This window comes from Arachis stenosperma, chromosome 2 (genome assembly GCF_014773155.1).
Source record: "Arachis stenosperma cultivar V10309 chromosome 2, arast.V10309.gnm1.PFL2, whole genome shotgun sequence".
Taxonomy (NCBI): Eukaryota; Viridiplantae; Streptophyta; class Magnoliopsida; order Fabales; family Fabaceae; genus Arachis; species Arachis stenosperma.
This window is the reverse complement of record NC_080378.1, coordinates 18,425,785-18,448,339: the sequence shown is the minus strand read 5'-3', so window position 1 is coordinate 18,448,339 and position 22,555 is coordinate 18,425,785. Positions and strand designations below refer to the sequence as shown.

Genomic DNA, 22,555 nt, shown 5'->3' with positions numbered 1-22,555 from the left:
ACTTGATGAATGTGATGATCCGTGACACTCATCATCATTCTCACCTATGAACGTGTGACTGACAACCACCTCCGTTCTACCTTCGATTGGGTGAATATCTCTTGGATTCCTGGTACACGATGCATGGTTGATCGCCTGACAACCGAGTGCTCGCCTGACAACCGAGCCAGCCATTCCGTGAGATCAGAGTCTTCGTGGTATAGGCTAGAACTGATGGCGGCATTCAAGAGAATCCGGAAGGTCTAACCTTGTCTGTGGTATTCTGAGTAGGATTCAATGATTGAATGACTGTGACGTGCTTCAAACTCCTGAGGGCGGGGCGTTAGTGACAGACGCAAAAGAATCACTGGATTCTATTCCGGCCTGATCGAGAACCGACAGATGGATAGCCATGCCGTGACAGGGTGCGTTGAACATTTCCACTGAGAGGATGGGAGGTAGCCACTGACAACGGTGAAACCCTTGCTTAAGCTTGCCATGGAAAGGAGTAAGAAGGATTGGATGAAGACAGTAGGAAAGCAGAGAGACGGAAGGGAAGGCATCTTCATACGCTTATCTGAAATTCCTACCAATGAATTACATAAGTATCTCTATCTTTATCTTTATGTTTTATGCGTTTATCACCATACCCATTTGAGTTTTCCTGACTAAGATTTACAAGATGGCCATAGCTTGCTTCATACCAACAATCTCCGTGGGATCGACCCTTACTCGCGTAAGGTTTATTACTTGGACGACCCAGTGCACTTGCTGGTTAGTTGTGCGAAGTTGTGTTTATGCCATGGTATTGAACACCAAGTTTTTGGCGTTCATTACCGGGGATTATGAGAGTTGTGAAAAGTATTGTTCACAATTTCGCGCACCAAGTTTTTGGCGCCGTTGCCGGGGATTGTTCGAGTTTTCGGCAAGCTTTTGGTCCGGTAACATCAGTGCCAAATTTTTGATCCGGCAACAGCACCAAGTTTTTGGCGCTGTTGCCGGGGATTGTTCGAGTTTCGACAACTGACGGTTCATCTTGTTGCTTAGATTAGGTATTTTTTTCGGAATTCTTGAAGATGAATTCTAGAGTTTCATGATGATTTGTTGAAGTCTGGCTGGCTGTGAAGCCATGTCTAATTTCATTGGACCGAGGTTTCAACTTATCATCACAAGAGCTTGTTGATTTTTATCAATCTTGCTGTTGGAGCAGTGATCTGCTAAGGCTTGGCTGGCCATTGGCCATGTCTAGTGTTTTGGACCGAAGCTTTCTTTGAAAGCTTGGCTGGCTGTGAAGCCATGTCTAATTCCTGGACCGGAGTCTTAGACTAGCATTGCACTGATTCCTGGAATTCTCATTAAGAATTTTGATATCTTTTTCCACTTAATTTTCGAAAATCCAAAAAAAAATTACAAAATCATAAAAACAAAAAATATTTCTTGTTTGAGTCTAGTGTCTCATCTTAAGTTTGGTGTCAATTGCATGCATTCATTCATGTGTCTTAAGGATCTTCAAGTAATTCTTGATGATTTTCGTGCTCTGATCTTTGAATTCTATTGACTTGAGTGTTTTGTGTGTCTCATATGCATTCTCATTTTGTTAGTGTCAGTAGTATACAAACTGCTAAGTTTGGTGTCTTGCATGCATTGTTATTTGATTTTAGTTGCATTTTGATTATTCCTTATTATTAAAAATCCAAAAATATTTTTAATTTGTGTCTTTTCAAGTCAATCATACAGAGAATTGAAGATTCAGAACATACAGCAGAGGAATTGCACAGAAAAAGTTGGGCGTTCAAAACGCTCAGTGAAGAAGGACAGACTGGCGTTTAAACGCCAGCCAGGGTACCTGGTTGGGCGTTTAACGCCCAAAAGGGTAGCATTTTGGGCGTTAAACGCCAGAATGTGCACCATTCTGGGCGTTTAACGCCAGGATGGCACAAGGGGGAAGATTTTGTTTTCAAATCAATTTTTTTTTAAGTTTTCAAAATCTTTTCAAAATCTAAACTTTTTCAAATCAAATCTTTTCAATCAAATCTTTTTCAAAATCAATTTCTTTCTATTTTTAAAGATACTTGCTATCAATTAATGATTTGATTTAACATTTCAAGTATGTTGCCTTTTCTGTTGAGAAAGGTTTAATGTTTGAATCATATCTTTTCTTGATAGCCAAGTCATTGATTTTAAACATCAAATCTTTTTAAAATGTTTTTCAAATCATATCTTCTCAATCACATCTTTTTAAAACCAATCAGATCTTCTCAATCACATCTTTTTCAAAATAGTTTTCAATCAAATCTTTTTAATTTCTAATTTCAAAATCTTTTTCAAAAATCATTTTTCTTTTTTTTACTTAGTTTTCGAAAATTAAAGACTTTTTTTTTCAAAAACGTTTTCAAAATCTTTTACTTGATTTTCGAAAATGACTTCCCTTCTTCCCACATCCTTCTATTTATGGACTAACACTATTCCTTAATGCGAAATTCGAACTCCATCTTCTTTGATAAGTTCGAATTTTCTACTTCTGTCTTCTACTTTTCTTTTCCTCTGACACCTAAAGGAATCTCTATACTGTGACATAGAGGATTCCACATTTTCTTGTTCCCTTCTCTTTCTTATGAGCAGGAGCAAAGACAAAAGAATTCTTGTTGAGGCTGATCCTAAACCTGAAAGGACCTTGAAGAGAAAGCTAAGAGAAGCTAAAGCACAACTCTCTGTAGAGGACCTAACCGAATTCTTCAAAGAAGAAGAACACATGGCAGCCGAAAACAACAACAATGCCAACAATGCAAGGAAGGTGCTGGGTGACTTTACTGCACCTACTCCCGACTTCTATGGGAGAAGCATCTCTATCCCTGCCATTGGAGCAAACAACTTTGAGCTTAAGCCTCAATTAGTTTCTCTAATGCAACAGAATTGCAAGTTCCATGGATTTCCATTGGAAGATCCTCATCAGTTTTTAGTTGAGTTCTTGCAAATCTGTGACACTGTCAAGACTAATGGGGTTGACCCTGAGGTCTACAGACTTATGCTATTCCCTTTTGCTGTAAGAGACAGAGCTAGGACATGGTTGGACTCTCAACCTAAAGAAAGCCTGGACTCTTGGGAAAAGCTAGTCAATGCCTTCTTGGCAAAGTTCTTTCCACCTCAAAAATTGAGTAAGCTTAGAGTGGAAGTCCAAACCTTCAGACAGAAGGATGGAGAATCCCTCTATGAAGCTTGGGAAAGATACAAACAATTAATCAGAAAGTGTCCTTCTGATATGCTTTCTGAATGGAGCATCATAGGTATTTTCTATGATGGTCTCTCTGAACTATCCAAAATGTCTTTGGATAGCTCTGCTGGAGGATCTCTTCATCTGAAGAAGACGCCTACTGAAGCTCAAGAACTGATTGAAATGGTTGCAAATAACCAATTCATGTACATTTCTGAAAGGAATCCTGTGAACAATGGGACTAGTCAGAAGAAAGGAGTTCTTGAGATTGACACTCTGAATGCCATATTGGCTCAGAACAAAATATTGACTCAACAAGTCAATATGATTTCTCAAAGTCTGTCTGGAATGCAAAATGCACCAAACAGTACTAAGGAGGCTTCATCTGAGGAAGAAGCTTATGATCCTGAGAACCCTTCAATGGAAGAGGTGAATTACATGGGAGAACCCTATGGAAACACCTATAATCCTTCATGGAGAAATCATCCAAATTTCTCATGGAAGGATCAACAGAGACCTCAACAAGGTTTCAACAACAATAATGATGGAAGAAATAGGTTTAGCAATAGCAAGCCTTTTCCATCATCTTCTCAGCAACAGACAGAGACTTCTAAGCAGAATACCTCTGACTTAGCAACCATGGTCTCTGATCTAATCAAAACCACTCAAAGTTTCATGACTGAAACAAGGTCCTCCATCAGAAACTTGGAAGGACAAGTGGGTCAGCTGAGCAAGAAAATTACTGAACTCCCTCCTAGTACTCTTCCAAGCAATACAGAAGAAAATCCAAAAGGAGAGTGCAAGGCCATCAACATGGCTGAATTTTGGGAGAAAGAAGAGGCAGTGAACGCCACTGAGGAAGGCCTCACTGGACGTCCACTGGCCTCCAATGAATTCCCCAATGAGGAACTATGGGAATCTGAGGCTCAAAATGAGACCATAGAGATTCCATTGGACTTACTTCTGCCATTCATGAGCTCTGATGAGTATTCTTCCTCTGAAGAGGATGAGTATGTCACTGAAGAGCAAGTTGCTAAATACCTTGAAGCAATCATGAAGCTAAATGACAAGTTATTTGGAAATGAGACTTGGGATGATGAACCCCCTTTGCTCACCAAAGAACTAGATGACTTGTCTAGGCAGAAATTACCTCAAAAGAGACAGGATCCTGGGAATTTTTCAATACCTTGTACCATAGGCACCATGACCTTCAAGAAGGCCTTGTGTGACTTAGGGTCAAGTGTAAACCTCATGCCTCTCTCTGTAATGGAGAAGCTAGGGATCTTTGAGGTGCAAGCTGCAAAAATCTCACTAGAGATGGCAGACAATTCAAGAAAACAAGCTTATGGACTTGTAGAGGATGTTCTGGTAAAAGTTGAAGACCATTACATCCCTACTGATTTCATAGTCCTAGAGACTGGGAAGTGCATGGATGAACCCATCATCCTTGGCAGACCCTTCCTAGCCACAGCAAAGGCTGTGATTGATGTTGATAGAGGAGAGTTGATCATTCAAGTGAATGAAGAATCCTTGGTGTTTAAGGCCCAAGGATATCCCTCTGTCATCATAGAGAGGAAGCATGAAGAGCTCCTATCAAAACAGAGCCAAACAGAGCCCCCACAGTCAAACTCTAAGTTTGGTGTTGGGAGGCCACAACCAACTTCTAAGTTTGGTGTTGAACCCCCACATTCAAACTCTAAATTTGGTGTTGGGAGGTTCCAACATTGCTCTGAGCATCTGTGAGGCTCCATGAGAGCCCTCTGTCAAGCTACTGACATTAAAGAAGCGCTTGTTGGGAGGCAACCCAATGTTATATTTTATCTATTTTCCTTTGTTATTTTATGTTCTTTTGTAGGTTGATGATCATGAGAAGTCACAAAATCAATGAAAAAAGCAAAAACAGATTGAAAAACAGAAAGAAAAACAGCACACCCTGGAGGAGAGCGTGCTGGCGTTTAAACGCCAGTGAGGCTAGCTGTTGGGCATTTAACGCCCAGTCTGGCACCATTCTGGGCGTTTAACGCCAGAAAGGGGCACCAGACTGGCGTTAAACGCCAGAAAAGGGCAAGAAGCTGGCGTTAAACACCAAAAATGGGCACCAGCCCGGCGTTTAACGCCAGAATTGGCTAAAAACGCATATTTGCATGCCATTTGGTGCAGGGATGACTTTTCCTTGACACCTCAGGATCTGTGGACCCCACAGGATCCCCACCTACCCTACCACTCTCTATTTCTTCTTCACCCATTCACTAATCACCTCAACACCTCTTCCCCAAAAAAACCCTTCACCTATCAAATCCCATCTTTCTCTTCACCACTCACATCCATCCTTCATAAAACCCCACCTACCTCACCATTTAAATTCAAAACTACTTTCCCACCCAAACCCACCCTCAATTGACCGAACCCTACCCTTCCCCCTCTCCTATATAAACCCATCTACACTCCTTCATTTTCACACAACCTAAACACTACTTCTCCCCCTTTGGCCGAACACAAAGCCATTCCCTTCTTCCTCATTTCTTCTTCTTCTACTCTCTTCTTTCTTCTTTTGCTCAAGGACGAGCAAACATTTTAAGTTTGGTGTGGTAAAAGCATTGCTTTTTGTTTTTCCATAACCATTTATGGCATCCAAGGCCGGAGAAACCTCTAGAAAGAGGAAAGGGAAGGCAAAAGCTTCCACCTCCGAGTCATGGGAGATGGAAAGATTCATCTCAAGGGTGCATCAAGACCACTTCTATGAAGTTGTGGCTTTGAAGAAGGTGATCCCTGAGGTCCCTTTTTCACTCAAAAAGAGTGAATATTCGGAGATCCGACATGAGATCCGAAGAAGAGGTTGGGAAGTTCTTACCAACCCCATTCAACAAGTCAGAATCTTGATGGTTCAAGAGTTCTATGCCAATGCATGGATCACCAAGAACCATGATCAAAGTGTGAACCCGAACCCAAAGAATTGGCTTACAATGGTTCGGGGGAAATACTTGGATTTTAGTCCGGAAAGTGTAAGGGTGGCATTCAATTTGCCCATGATGCAAGGAGATGAACATCCTTACACTAGAAGGGTCAACTTTGATCAAAGGTTGGACCAAGTCCTCACAGTTATATGTGAAGAGGGCGCCCAATGGAAGAGAGATTCAAGAGGGAAGCCGGTTCAATTGAGAAGGCATGACCTCAAGCCCGTGGCTAGGGGATGGTTGGAGCTTATCCAACGCTCAATCATTCCCACTAGCAACCGGTCCGAAGTTACCATAGACCGGGCTATCATGATCCATAGCATCATGATTGGAGAAGAAATAGAGGTTCATGAGGTTATATCCCAAGAACTTTATAAGGTGGCGGACAAGTCCTCTACCTTGGCAAGGTTAGCCTTTCCTCATCTCATTTGTCACCTCTGTTATTCGGTTGGAGTTGACATAGAGGGAGACATTCCCATTGATGAGGACAAGCCCATCACTAAGAAGAGGATGGAGCACACAAGAGACCCCACTCATCGTGAGCTCCCTGAGATTCCTCAAGGGATGCACTTTCCTCCATAAAACTATTGGGAGCAACTAAACACCTCCCTAGGAGAATTGAGTTCCAACATGGGACAACTAAGGGTGGAGCACCAAGAACACTCATTCATCCTCCATGAAATTAGAGAAGATCAAAGAATCATGAGAGAGGAGCAACAAAGACAAGGAAGAGATATTGAGGAGCTCAAGCACTCCATAGGATCTTCAAGAAGAAAAACAAGCCGCCATCACTAAGGTGGACCCGTTCTTTAATTTCCTTGTTCTTTATTTTTCTGTTTTTTGAATTTTAGTGCTTATGTTTATCTATGTTTGTGTCTTGTGATCATTAGTGTCTTAGTGTCTATGCCTTAAAGTTATGAATGTCCTATGAATCCATCACCTTTCTTGAATGAAAAATGTTCTTAATTGAAAAAGAGAAGAATTGCATGAATTTTGAATTTTATAACAGTTTAATTATTTTGATGTCGTGGCAATACTTTTGTTCTCTGAGTGTATGCTTAAACAGTGCATATGTCTTTTGAATTTGTGGTTCATGAATGTTGGCTCTTGAAAGAATGATGAAAAAGGAGAAATGTTACTGAGGATCTGAAAAATCATTAAAATGATTCTTGAAGCAAGAAAAAGTAGCGATTCAAAAAAAAATCGAAAAAAAAAAGAGAGAAAAAGAAAGAAAAAGAAAAGAAATAAAGTTGTGATCCAAGGCAAAAAGAGTGTGCTTAAGAACCCTGGACACCTCTAATTGGGGACTCTAGCAAAGCTGAGTCACAATCTGAAAAGGTTCACCCAATTATGTGTCTGTGGCATGTATGTATCCGGTGGTAATACTGGAAGACAGAGTGCTTTGGGCCACGGCCAAGACTCAATAAGTAGCTATGTTCAAGAATCATCATACTTAACAAGGAGAATCAATGACACTATCTGGATTCTGAGTTCCTAAAGAAGCCAATCATTCTGAATTTCAAAGGATAGAGTGAGATGCCAAAACTATTCAGAGGCAAAAAGCTAAAAGCCCCGCTCATCTAATTAATACTGATCTTCATAGATGTTTTTGGAATTCATTGTATATTCTCTTCTTTTTATCTTATTTGATTTTCAGTTGCTTGAGGACAAGCAACAATTTAAGTTTGGTGTTGTGATGAGCGGATAATTTGTACGCTTTTTGGCATTGTTTTTAGTATGTTTTTAGTATGATCTAGTTAGTTTTTAATATATTTTTATTAGTTTTTAGTTAAAATTCACTTTTCTGGACTTTACTATGAGTTTGTGTGTTTTTCTGTGATTTCAGGTATTTTCTGGCTGAAATTGAGGGACCTGAGCAAAAATCTGATTCAGAGGCTGAAAAGGACTGCAGATGCTGTTGGATTCTGACCTCCCTACACTCGAAGTGGATTTTCTAGAGCTACAGATACCCAATTGGTGCGCTCTTAATTGCGTTGGAAAGTACACATCCTGGGCTTTCCAGCAATATATGATAGTTTATACTTTGCCTAAGATTTGATGGCCCAAACCGGCGTTCAAAGTCACCCTCAGGAATTCCAGCGTTAAACGCCAGAACTGGCACCAAAATGGGAGTTAAACGCCCAAACTGGCACCAAAGCTGGCGTTTAACTCCAAGAAGAGTCTCTACACGAAAATGCTTCATTGCTCAACCCAAGCACACACCAAATGGGCCCGGAAGTGGATTTTTATGTCATTTACTCATCTCTGTAAACCCTAGGCTACTAGTTCTCTATAAGTAGGACCTTTTACTATTGTATTTACATCTTTCAATCATCGGAGCTTTTGATCATGTTTTTATGATTGAACCCTCTTTGGGAGGCTGGCCATTCGGCCATGCATAGACCTTGTTCTTATGTATTTTCAACCGTGGAGTTTCTACACACCATAGATTAAGGTGTGGAGCTCTGCTGTACCTCGAGTATTAATGCAATTACTATTGTTCTTCTATTCAATTCCGCTTGTTCTTGTTCTAAGATATCACTTGTTCTTCAACTTGATGAATGTGATGATCCATGACACTCATCATCATTCTCACCTATGAACGTGTGACTGACAACCACCTCCGTTCTACCTTCGATTGGGTGAATATCTCTTGGATTCCTGGTACACGATGCATGGTTGATCGCCTGACAACCGAGTGCTCGCCTGACAACCGAGCCAGCCATTCCGTGAGATCAGAGTCTTCGTGGTATAGGCTAGAACTGATGGCGGCATTCAAGAGAATCCAGAAGGTCTAACCTTGTCTGTGGTATTCTGAGTAGGATTCAATGATTGAATGACTGTGACGTGCTTCAAACTCCTAGCAGGCGGGGCGTTAGTGACAGACGCAAAAGAATCACTGGATTCTATTCCGGCCTGATCGAGAACCGACAGATGGATAGCCGTGCCGTGACAGGGTGCGTTGAACATTTCCACTGAGAGGATGGGAGGTAGCCACTAACAACGGTGAAACCCTTGCTTAAGCTTGCCATGGAAAGGAGTAAGAAGGATTGGATGATGACAGTAGAAAAGCAGAGAGACGGAAGGGAAGGCATCTTCATACGCTTATCTGAAATTCCTACCAATGAATTACATAAGTATCTCTATCTTTATCTTTATGTTTTATGCGTTTATCACCATACCCATTTGAGTTTGCCTGACTAAGATTTACAAGATGACCATAGCTTGCTTCATACCAACAATCTCCGTGGGATCGACCCTTACTCGCGTAAGGTTTATTACTTGGACGACCCAGTGCACTTGCTGGTTAGTTGTGCGAAGTTGTGTTTATGCCATGGTATTGAACACCAAGTTTTTGGCGTTCATTACCGGGGATTATGAGAGTTGTGAAAAGTATTGTTCACAATTTTGCGCACCACGTGCCACGCCCACATGCATGCTTGGATCTCCCTTCTGTAATTTAGTACTGGCGTGCCACGCCTAGCTCCTGGCATGCCACGCCAGTGTATTTTTTTTTGTGTTTGCTCTAAGTGGCACGCCAGTTTCACACGCCTAGCTTCTTGTTTGTCTTCTACCCATTTTTGGATGCCTTTTTCACTTGAAATTCAGCACAACTCATCTCAGAGTAGTGTACCATAATATTCATCAAATAATGCATGAATTGTACTGATCAAATGGGATTTATGCTCTTTTATGTTCTTCTTTATGCAAGAAAGAAGGGTAGATGATGCAAGTCATCACAACACCAAACTTAGGCTTTGCTTGTCCCAAGCAAATCAATGTGAGTAAACCTTTATATCTTGAGGCCTTGGCTTCGAATGATTGCAATACAACTAAGAGTAAAAGTAAGTGTCCAGCACATGTATGAATGTTTTAATTATCATGGAAAGCTCTTGGACCCTTGAGGGTTCCTTCAGGTATAGGCTTCAGGGGTCCTTTCTATTGATTGTCACCTTGAAGTAGTAAGGGTTGTTTTGCTTTCTTGACCACGACTCTAAGTGTTTTGTCTCAAAACAAGCCTTTAATTAGGCTTTCAATTAGCACTCCCAAACCAGTTGGTTTTAGGGTACTGGGTGTTGAGACACCCCTAAGAATTTACTTGCCCAGGTCTCTTCTTGACACATCTTCACCACAAGCATCTAGTAAGATCATTAATTCTTTTTGTGCTTTTTTAATGTTTCCTTTTCTATCTCAGTAGTTGATGCTCAAAGCCTTGGGCCTTTATTGTTTACTACCTCTTGGTTCTATGGATATTCAAGGAACACCCCTTAGTCTTCCTTTGTTATACCTTTTAGGACTAGTTGCTCTCCATGACTCATTTTCTTTTTAGTTCATCCAAGGTCCTACACTTAGTTTCTTGTTTCTTACTTTGTTTGATGATCCCTCTTGGCCTTGGTTTCTCTTATTGTTTTTGCACAACTCACACTAACTCTTATGGAGACAAGCTCTACTTGTATTTAAGTTAAAATGAAGACTTGAAATACATGACATTTTCTTTCTTGTAAAAAAAACTGTTCATACCCAGGGTCGAGCTGTCCGACGCGGGAGGTTCTACAGACAAAGCGACCGACCTCTTCAGGTCAGGATAATCTGACCTCTCCTCAAAGAGCTCGGCCAAGTCACTAGGAAAGCCCAAAGAAGGGCCCAAATGAAGGATCGCACACCAAAGCCCAAGGCAGTCCAAGCCTACAGGGAGAAAGGCGGTTCCCTTGAAGATAAGGTGACTGATGAGTGGATAATTTGTACGCTTTTTGGCATTGTTTTTAGTATGTTTTTAGTAGGATCTAGTTAGTTTTTAGTATATTTTTATTAGTTTTTAGTTAAAATTCACTTTTCTGGACTTTACTATGAGTTTGTGTGTTTTTCTGTGATTTCAGGTATTTTCTGGCTGAAATTGAGGGACCTGAGCAAAAATCTGATTCAGAGACCTAAAAGGACTGTAGATGCTGTTGGATTCTGACATCCCTGCACTCAAAGTAGATTTTCTGGAGCTACAAAAGCTCAATTGGCGCGCTCTCAACGGCGTTGGAAAGTAGACATCCTGGGCTTTCCAGCAATATATGATAGTCCATACTTTGCCCAAGATTTGATGGCCCAAACCGGCATTCAAAGTCACCCTCAGAATTCCCAGCATTAAACACCAGAACTGGCACAAGAATGGGAGTTAAACGCCCAAACTGGCACAAAAGCTGGCGTTTAACTCCAAGAAGAGTCTCTACACGAAAATGCTTCAATGCTCAGCCCAAGCACACACCAAATGGGCCCGGAAGTGGATTTTTATGTCATTTACTCATCTTTGTAAACCCTAGGCTACTAGTTCTCTATAAGTAGGACCTTTTACTATTGTATTTTCATCTTTTGATCATTTTTAGATCTCTAGATCATCTTGGGACATCTAGTTCTTAGATCATTGGGAGGCTGGCCTCACGGCCATGCCTAGACCTTGTTCTTATGTATTTTCAACGGTGGAGTTTCTACACACCATAGATTAAGGTGTGGAGCTCTGCTGTACCTCGAGTATTAATGCAATTACTATTGTTCTTTTATTCAATTCCGCTTGTTCTTATTCTAAGATATTCATTTGCACCCAAGAACATGATGAATGTGATGATTATGTGACACTCATCATCATTCTCACTTATGAACGAGTGCCTGACAACCACTTCTGTTCTACAAGTAAACAAGGCTTGAATGGATATCTCTTGGATTCTTTAACCGGAATCTTCATGGTATAAGCTAGAATTGATGGCAGCATTCAAGAGAATCCGGAAGGTCTAAACCTTGTCTGTGGTATTCTGAGTAGGATTCAATGATTGAATGACTGTGACGAGCTTCAAACTCGCGATTGTGGGGCGTTAGTGACAGACGCAAAAGAATCACTGAATTCTATTCCGACATGATCGAGAACCGACAGCTGGATAGCCGTGCCGTGACAGGGTGCGTTGAATATTTCCACTGAGAGGATGGGAGGTAGCCACTGACAACGGTGAAACCCTTGCATACAGCTTGCCATGGAAAGGAGTAAGAAGGATTGGATGAAGACAGTAGGAAAGCAGAGAGACGGAAGGAACACAGCATCTCCATACGCTTATCTGAAATTCCCACCAATGAATTGCATAAGTATCTCTATCTCTATCTTTATGTTTTATTCATCATCCATAACCAATTGAGTTTGCCTGACTATGATTTACAAGGTGACCATAGCTTGCTTCATACCAACAATCTCTGTGGGATCGACCCTTACTCGCGTAAGGTTTATTACTTGGACGACCCAGTACACTTGCTGGTTAGTTGTGCGAAGTTGTAGTGATCACAATTTCGTCCACCAGTGACCTCACTCAAAAGATAAAGATAAGATAAGATAATTAACTTATCTTATCTAAGAAATTCGCTCTACACCATTATAAATACACTAGAGCACCCAGGTATAACTCATACCTTGATTCTACAAACAACCTGCTTAATACCCTTGCTAACTTAAGCATCAGAGTCCCTTGCAAGTATCCCCACCCTCAGGTGACGAAGGATCAGCCGCACCACCAAGTCCAACAAGTCGGACAAAACTGCTCCAACCAGTACAGAAGATCTCATCCGAGATCGACCTACAGTTTCAGGTAACCCTCGAAACATTGGTGCCGTTACCGGGGAACCTGGAAGTCATCCCATCATTATGGCGAACGACCATGAGAACGACCACAATTCAGATCTAAAGGATAGAACACCACACAAAACACGGACACTACATCAAAGGATACTCCTCAACTTAACAAAAAGAATTCTCCAAATGCAGGAGCCGTGGAGGCGCTTCAAGACCGTTTAAAACAACTTGAAGAAGAGGCCCTATGTCAACTTGAGGCTGAGAAAGACCTACAGAAGGAAATAAGGCAACGCCGGGAATTGGAGGACAAACTCCTAAAACTCGAAGCCGATCTTAAGACCAAAGCCAACCGATCCCCTCATGAGGACAGCTCCCACAAAGAACAAGATCCATTCACCAAGGAGATCATGAAGACCAAAATCCCAAAGGACTTTAAACTCCCAGATATGACTTTATACGACGGCACTACGGATCCTGGCCATCATCTCAGTAATTTCAGAAGTAGAATGTACCTCACCAACACCTCAGATGCAGTTCGTTGCAAAGCCTTTCCGACTACTTTAACAAAGTTGACAATTAGATGGTTCGACAATCTACCTCCTAGGTCCATCTCAAGTTTCGACGACTTGGCCAAGAAGTTTTTGGCCAGATTCTCCATCCAAAAAGACAAGGCTAAGCACGCTCCAAGTCTATTAGGAATCAGGCAAGGAGAACGGGAAACTCTCCGCAACTACATGGAAAGATTCAACAAAATGTGCCTAGACATACAGAACCTAACAACAGAGGCTGCCATTATAGGCCTCATCAACGGCTTGCAAGAGGGACCTTTTAGCCAATCTATATCAAAAATACACCCCACATCTCTGAACGAAGTTCAAGAACGAGCAGAGAAGTACATCAACATGGAGGAAAACTCTCGACTGGGAGAGACCTCAAAATCCGGCCTCACCTCCCAGGATAAGGACAAAGAATCCAAAAAGAAGGAAGATCGACATGGAGAAAAGATCAAAAAATATCACAATTACACCCCCCTTCGGGTGTCTCTCGTAGATGTCTACAGAGAGGTTTGCAACATTGAAAAATACCTCCAACTCGACCACTCAAAGGCAAAAAAGGAGGAGGAAATCGGGCTGAATATTGTGAATATCATCGAATTCGCGGGAATTCCACTAATGAGTGCTTCAACTTAAAAAATGTCAAAGAAAAACTAGTAAGAAAAGGGAAACTAGATCGGTATCTGGCCACCCGAGACGATGAGCAAAGAAAAAGAAGAAGAGCAGAAGATATCAGACAAACCGAGCGATCACCTCGTACACCAGAAAGACATGTCCACATGATACACGGCGGATTCGCGAGGGGAGGAATCTCCAAATCATCTCGCAAAAGACATCTTAAGGACGTATATCATGTTGAAGGGAAGGAAGAAGCACCCGACATCCCCGCGATTACTTTCACCAAAGAAGACGCATCCGGCATCATATCAGGACACGACGATCCCATGGTCATCACCGTTATACTGGCAAATGCAAATTTCCACCGCACATTGATAGACCAAGGGAGGTCCGCCGACATCTTATTCAAAACTGCCTTTGACAAGCTCGGTTTGGAAGAAAAAGAACTTAGAGCATATCTGAACAGCCTGCTCGGACTAGGAGACACCCCAGTTCAACCGCTGGGATACATCTCGCTGCACACAACTTTCGGAAAAGGAAACTAGTCAAGAACACTTAAGATAGATTACATCGTGGTCGACGTAAGTTTAGGATACAATGCTTTAATAGGTCGGACAACATTAAATCAGCTCGGTGCAATAGTCTCGACTCCACATCTATGCATGAAATTCCCAACCGTAGAAGGGATAGCTATAATAAAAGCAGATCAGAAGATGGCACGCCGCTGTTACCACGAAAGTCTAAACCTTAGAGGAAGAGGAGAAAAATTTCACACAATCGAACTCACTGGAGTTCAGAGGCGGGAAGAACTCCGCCCATAACCCGAAGGCGAAATAGAGAAAGTTCAGATCGGGGATACCCCGGACCAAACGACCAGTATCGGTACAATCCTACAAAGAGACATAAAAGAATCGCTCATACAGTTCTTACGAGATAACGTCGACCTCTTTGCGTGGAAGGCCGCAGACATGCCGGGCATAGACCCTAAGTTAATGTGCCACAAACTAGCAGTCTACCCAGGATCTCGGCCAGTGCAACAAAGGCACAGAAAGCTCGGACCAGAATGCTCTCAAGCTGTGGAAGAGCAGGTACAAGCTCTACTGGAGGCAGGATTCATAAGAGAAGTCGAATACCCACTATGGTTAGCTAACGTCGTCTTGGTGGAAAAATCAAACGGAAAGTGGCGAATGTGCACTGACTACACTGATCTCAACAAAGCCTGCCCAAAGAATCCTTATCCGCTCCCAAGTATCGACGCACTGGTCGATGCTTCCTCCGGGTATAAATACCTCTCGTTTATGGACGCATATTTAAGATACAATCAAATCCCGATGTATCCACCCGACCAAGAAAAAACTTTTTTCTTAACCCCAAAAGCAAACTATTGCTACATCGTCATGCCTTTCGGTCTTAAAAATGCGGGAGCTATTTATCATAGATTAATGAATAAGGTCTTTTCGGATCACATTGGAAAAATCATGGAAGTCTGATAAACCCCGTTTTTAGGGTCTATCTTATGTTGAATTTAGATTATTATGATAACATTTTCTCACATTTAACCAATGAATTAGCATGGTTTTGTTATCTCTCCCGTATTTGTGCTTGAATGTAAAAACATGCTTTTTAAGCCTTTACTTTGGTAATTTTAATTCATCCTTGATTCCATAAGATGCCTTGATGTGTTTGCTAGTAATCTCAGGTTAAAATAGGCTAGGCATGGATCAAAGGAGCAAGGAAGGAAGCATACAAGTGGAGAGAAGCACAAAAAGCCAAAGAACTGATCTCATCCAAGGACGCACACGCGCACAAGGCGCTCGCGCGCACATTGCGATATCGATCAGGGGTGCGTACGCGTACCGTGCGCGTCCGCGCCGAAGGCCGCACGTGATTTTTAAATAAAACTCGTGCCCAGCGATTTCTGGGAAGCTATGGGGCCCAGTTGCAACACATTTTGGCACCAAAGAACTTTAAAGGACCAAGGATTGAAGGGGAAGGCATGTTATGTTTTCATTAGGACATTAGTTTAGTTTAGAACTAGTTTTCTAGAGAGAGAAGCTCTCACTTCTCTCTAGAATTAGGATTAGGTTTAGGTTAATCTCTCCTCTTAGATCTAGGTTTAATTCATGCTTTAATTCACTTTTCCTTTATCAATTCTTATTCTTCTCTTCTTCCTCTTTCTAGTTTTATGCTTTAATCATTGTAATTCTTCACTTTGTTGTGGATGTATTGTTGTTCTTTTGTTTTCATTCAATAAAGCAATTTGAGGTAATTCATAATAATTGTGATTTCCTTGATTGTTGTTGTTAATTCTTTGCATTCAATTGTAGTTAGAATTCATTCTGGTTGTGATTTACTATACTTTCCTTTTGTGCCTTCCAAGTGTTTGATGAAATGCTTGGACGGATGTTAGAGTAGAATTTTATGTTCTTTGCTTGAGAAGGTAACTTAGGATTTCTTGAGTTACTAGTGTCTAAGTGATTGATAGTTGATAGCCTTTGACTCTAGCCTTCATTAATGCAAATAGTGAAAGCTAGGACTTATGGACTTGGATTGATATAACTCACTTGACTCTCCTTTGCTATTTGATTAAAGGATAACTAAGTGGGGTTATTAATCCTTGCAACTACCATACTTGTGGCTAGTGATGATGATGAAGATCCTTGACAACCAAACCTTGCCAAGACCATTTTGTTAATAAAATTTCCTTACCATTTACTATTCATATTTCTCATCTAAAACCCCAAAATAAACAAGTCCGTAACCAATAACAAGAACACTACCCTGCAAGTCCTTTGAGAGACGACCCGAGGTTTAAATACTTCGGTTTATAGATTTTAGGGGTTTGTACTTGTGACAAACAAAATTTTTGTATGAAAGGATTATTGTTGGTCTAGAGACTATACTTTACAACGAGATTTCATTAGTGAAATTCTAAACCGTCAAAAATCCAATCATCAAAATGGCGCCGTTGCCGGGAATTTGCAATGGTGTTATGTTATTGGTTATTGTACATATGTGAATATTGTAAATAGCTTGTATTTTGCTTGTTTACCAGATTTTGTTAGTTTTATCTTGTCTTTCCATAATGAATTCTCATCTTGGCTATGAGTTTGGTCCTAATTGTGTTGTAGGAAATGTGCACTTCAATGATAACATGTACCAAGGATGGAACACTCCAAGAGGGGAGGAGCCTCAAGGAATTGATCACTCCTATTGGCAACATCCTCCAGACACTCATAGGTATAATCACCATCCTAATGCATGTCAACTTAATGGCTATGGTAACTCCTTTTGTGATAATCAACCACCACCATATGCCTATGAATCTTATCCTCAACATGATGCTCAACCATACTCACAAGCCCCTTTCTACCAAGCATCTTTATGTGACCCTTACACATCATATAACCAACCAACCGTACCATATTCTTATGATCATTATGAGCAAGAACCTTTAGAACTACCACAACCCTATCATGATTATTATGAAGAACCACCTCAATGCACACTATCTCCACAATTTTACCAAGAGGAACCACCTTCTTACCATGAACCTCTCTCCAAAATAATGAACCTTCCTACTCACCCCAAGCCCCAATAGACGATCCTCTCACATTGTTACTTCAAGGACAAGAAGTCATGAAGCGGGATACATTTGAGTTTGTGACCAATTTGACCAAGATGGTGCACGCTTTAGCCCACCAATGTTTGAATACTCAAGTTGTCTCCGTAGCTCCATGTGAAAAGCCAAGGGAAAAGCAAAGCATGGAGAAAATATCACGAAATCCAGTGAAAAAGGAAAAAGTGGTAATGGAACAATTGGAGAAGCATACGGTTATTGAAACAAAGGAGGAAGTGGTTCAAGATACAAGAAATACGGAACCGCCATGTGAATCTCAACAACCCCCAGAGCATATCAAGATTGACGAATACGGGGAGGTTAATCAAGAAATAGATTCAATCATGGAGGAATTTCTATCTACAATTGAATTTCTTCCTAGTGGATATGGAGTGGGAATAATAGAAGAGTGTGCACAACCCCCAATGCCCTTGGTGAACAATGAAGAAGAGAATGAATTGAAAGAGAGCTACCAAGGAGAAAGAGTTGGCATGGTGTATATTGAAATTGAAGAATATGAATAGGTTGACCAAGAAATGGATTTATTCATCAATGAATTCCTATCCAAAATTGAATCACGTCCCATTGGGCAAGAAACCGAAGCTCTTGAAGACGACACCAAGCCAAGTAATAAAAGGAAGAAGGTTGAAATTGAAGAAATTTGTCAAGAGGTGGAAATACACAAAGAAGAGCACAAGGAAGTAGACCTTGCATTGTCTAAGTGTGGGGAGGTCTCCCCTCTCAAGTCACCATCCAACACAACATTCAAGTGGGTAAAGTTCTTATCCCTAAGCTTCACTTTCTCGCTTGAATATGGTTTGATTGAAACAGATGGACAACTTAGAGCTCTTTGTGGAATTAAAAGTAAGAAGAGTTGTGTAGTGGTTGGATTTGGTATAAAGCTCACTAAGATCAAAGCTTTAAGGTATAGGGATTATGATGGGACAAGAACCACTATGTATGGGTCTAGAAGGAGGAATTGGTGGACTAAGGAGAATTCCATGTATCGACCGCCCTTATGTCAACCACTTGTACGAAAAAATCATGAAACTCAACTCCCGGATGGGTGTGAAGATAAGATATGGGATCCCGGTTCGCTATGTGAAGACCAACTATGGGAACGTATATCTTGGGTAGAACTTCACCCAAGCTTAGTGAAGATGGTTGGAAATTCTATCAATCAATTGAGAAGCAAAGAGCCTTGGAGATTCAAGGATGAGTACAAGCACAAGCCACCATGACAATAAGCTCCTTAAAATGTGCAACTTAAGGACTTAAACTAAAAGTGCTAGGTGGGAGACACCCCACCATGGTAAACTCTTTCCAATCTCTTTTAGTTTTATTTGATAAATGGTTTGAGTTGCAATTGCATGTAGATCTTCATTTCATATAGATTTGTTTGTATAAATTGATTGTTAGCATAGTCACATGTATGTTGTGCTTAGTAGTAGATGAATAAAATCAAATTGCATTTTTTTTGTGAATTGTACTATATTTGATTGAATAAAAAGTTGTAGGCATTATAGGAAGCTTTTGGGAATTCCTTTTCCTGCCTTTTCAAAAAAAAGAAGAAGAAGGGGGGAAAGACCCGCGCGCACGCGTCCATGAGCAAATGCACCACCTTATATTTTCCAGAAAGTTAGGCCTCCCTTAGGTGCGTATTAGGCTCTCAGCCCAACTCGTCCCACACGGACGTGCACAACGTGCGTGCGCGCCCATACACCCTTAGGGGAAAGCACGCGGACGCGCACTTGCCGCGTACGCGTCCCTAGGCTGATAGCAACAGCCCATATATATCCTCCTGAGAGTTATGCTGGCGTTGGGCCAACACTAAGCCCAGGGCCCAAACTCCATTGCGCGGACGCGCACTGCGTGCTTTCGCGCCCATGAGTCTATAAGAGTATGCGCGCGCTCGCGCAGTTGCCGCGTGCGCGCCGATCCAGTGACGTAACTTCCAGACCAAAATACAGAAAGTTGTGCCAACTCTGGGCCAACATTAAGCCTCCAGCCCAACCCCTAGCACGCGTGCGCGCACTGTGCGTGCACGCACCCTTACCAATTCTCACTGAGCACACGTAAGCACGCAAGGCGCGCACGCATTGGTTCCCAAATTCATCAATTCATGCGGACGCGCCCTATGCGCACCCGCGTCGATTTGAAAACAGGATAACCCTAGGGCGCGACGAACACTCGCGCAGACGCACCAACCACTCTCTTCTCCAACGCCTCTCCTACCCTCTCTTCTTCCCTGCCACACTCCGACCACCACGCCAGTGGCGACCACCGTCGCTCCCCCTACCCCCTCTCCCTCTCATCCTCATTCTCTCGTTCACAAGCATACCCCCTCTCTCTCTTACCCATCTTCTCCCTCTCTCACGGCCACAACTGGCGCACCTCCGCCGCTGCAGCTCTGCCGCCACCATCTGAGGTGGCAACTCTTTCTCTGCCTCTGCCTCACCCCTTGCCTATCCAGTCTAATTTCTGCTCTACCCCCATTCCAGGTTACCAGCCTCTGCTCCAAAATCTGCTCTATTTTCGTAGTTTATTTCTGCTGTTAGTGTTAGTTCTTGATAGTTGATTAGAATTTGATTTTTGCATGCTAGGATAGATAGAAATAACTGCGGTTAGGTAGCTAGGATGTGGTTAGAGGATTCTAGGCCTGATAATTGCTCCGTTTGTGCTCATTCTCTGCTTGATTACTTGTCTGTTGAATGCTGATTTTGAGTTGTTCTGTGTTCATACTAGTGTTGCCTTGCTGCTATATCACTGCTGCTATGTTTGATTGATACTGCCTAAGTCATGTGAATTCCCTGCTTGTTTGATATGTGACCTCAAGTAACTATTTGTGCTATGATTGCTATCCAAGAACGTCCAAATTACTGCCGGAATGCTGCCCGATTTTCTAAAAATCCCTGTATTTTTACTTAGATTGAACTTGATACTTTTCGAAATGAGTTTTAGAGAATCCATCAAGTTCAACTGCTAGATAACTTCGGGTTAGTTTATCCGTGCTTCATATGCTTCCCGTGAGTTGCTTTGAACCATTGCATGCTTTAACCTTTCCAATTAGTCAAATGCCTTTGATTTGTGCTATTTTTTACCATTTGACTTAACTTGGCAATCTCTTTAAAGCAAGGTCCATTCATTTACAATAATTGGTGACTTTTAATTGTGTAACCCATTTGACTCAATTTATTCTTTTTTCTCCTTGGGTTTATGTTACACAAAAAAATACATTTCACACTCATCACACCAATTATTGCATAACAAGTAATCGTAACATTGATGATATCCTTTCAATTGATTGCTCCTCTTGCAATTTTATATTTCATCATCAATGAAGGCTTTGCCCTCATCGATGTGAGCATCCTTGCTTTCTAAGTGATGAGCGGATAATTTATACGCTTTTTGGCATTGTTTTTAGGTAGTTTTTTGTAGGATCTAGCTACTTTTAGGGATGTTTTCATTAGTTTTTATGCTAAATTCACATTTCTGGACTTTATTATGAGTTTGTGTGTTTTTCTGTGATTTCAGATATTTTCTGGCTGAAATTGAGGGACCTGAGCAAAACTCTGATAAAAGGCTGACAAAGAACTGCTGATGTTGTTGGATTCTGACCTTCGTGCACTCGAAATGGATTTTATGGAGCTACAGAACTCCAAATGGCACGCTCTCAATAGCGTTGGAAAGTAGACATCCAGAGCTTTCCAGAAATATATGATAGTTCATATTTTATTTAATTTTAGACGACGCAAACTGGTGTTCAACGCCAGTTCCATGCTGCATTCTAGAGTCAAACGCTAGAAACACGTCACAAACCAGAGTTAAACGCCCAAAACACGTTACAACTTGGCGTTTAACTCGAAGAGAAGCCTCTGTACGTGTATAGCTCAAGCTCAGCCCAAGCATACACCAAGTGGGCCCCGGAAGTGGATTTCTGCATCAATTACTTATTTCTGTAAACCCTAGTAACTAGTTTAGTATAAATAGAACTTTTTACTATTGTATTCATAGTTTTTTGGCAATCTAGTCATTGATCATTCAGTCTTTTGATTACGTTTGGGGACTGGCCTCTCGGCCATGCCTGGACCACCATCACTTATGTATTTTCAACAGTGGAGTTTCTACACACCATAGATTAAAGGTGTGGAGCTCTGCTATACCTCGAGTTTTAATGTAATTACTACTATCTTTTATTCAATTCGGCTTCTTCTTATTCTAAGATATCCACTGCCCTTCAACATGATGAATGTAATGATCCGTGACACTCATAATCATTCTCACCTATTAACGCGTGACTGACAACCACTTCCGTTCTACCCTAGACCGAGCGCATATCTCTTGGATTCCTTGATCAAAATCTTCGTGGTATAAACTAGAACCCTTTGGCGGCCACTCTTGAGAATCCGAAAAGTCTAAACATTGTCTGTAGTATTCCGAGTAGGATTCAAGGATTGAATGACTGTGACGAGCTTCAAACTCGCAATTGTTGGGCGTGGTGACAGACGCAAAAAAATCTGGATTCTATTCTAACATGATCGAGAACCGACAGATGATTAGTCGTGCTGTGACAGAGCATTTGGACCATTTTCACTGAGAGGATGGGAAGTATCCATTGACAACGGTGACGCCCTACATACAGCTTGCCATGGAAAAGAGTAAGAAGGATTGAAGGAAGGCAGTAGAAAAGCAGAGATTCAACAGGGACAAAGCATCTCCATACACTTATCTGAAATTCCCACCAATGATTTACATAAGTATCTTTATCTTTATTTTATGCTTTATTTATTATTAATTTTCAAAAACCTTTATAACCATTATAATCTGCCTGACTGAGATTTACAAGATGACCATAGCTTGCTTCATACCAACAATCTCCGTGGGATCGACCCTTACTCACGTAAAGTTTATTACTTGGACAACCCAGTGCACTTGTGGTGCACGAAATTGCAATCACACTTTTGCAACTCCGCACAACTAACCAGCAAGTGCACTGGGTCGTCCAAGTAATACCTTGCGTGA

General features: G+C 41.5%; 1 non-coding gene across 1 annotated transcript; it reads right to left on the bottom strand.

Moving 5' to 3' along the window:
• Positions 1-3,136: 3,136 nt before the first annotated feature.
• Positions 3,137-3,244, bottom strand: LOC130964440 (small nucleolar RNA R71). Its single transcript, XR_009080535.1, has one exon. It is a non-coding gene; the product is annotated as a small nucleolar RNA R71 (small nucleolar RNA).
• Positions 3,245-22,555: the final 19,311 nt, after the last annotated feature.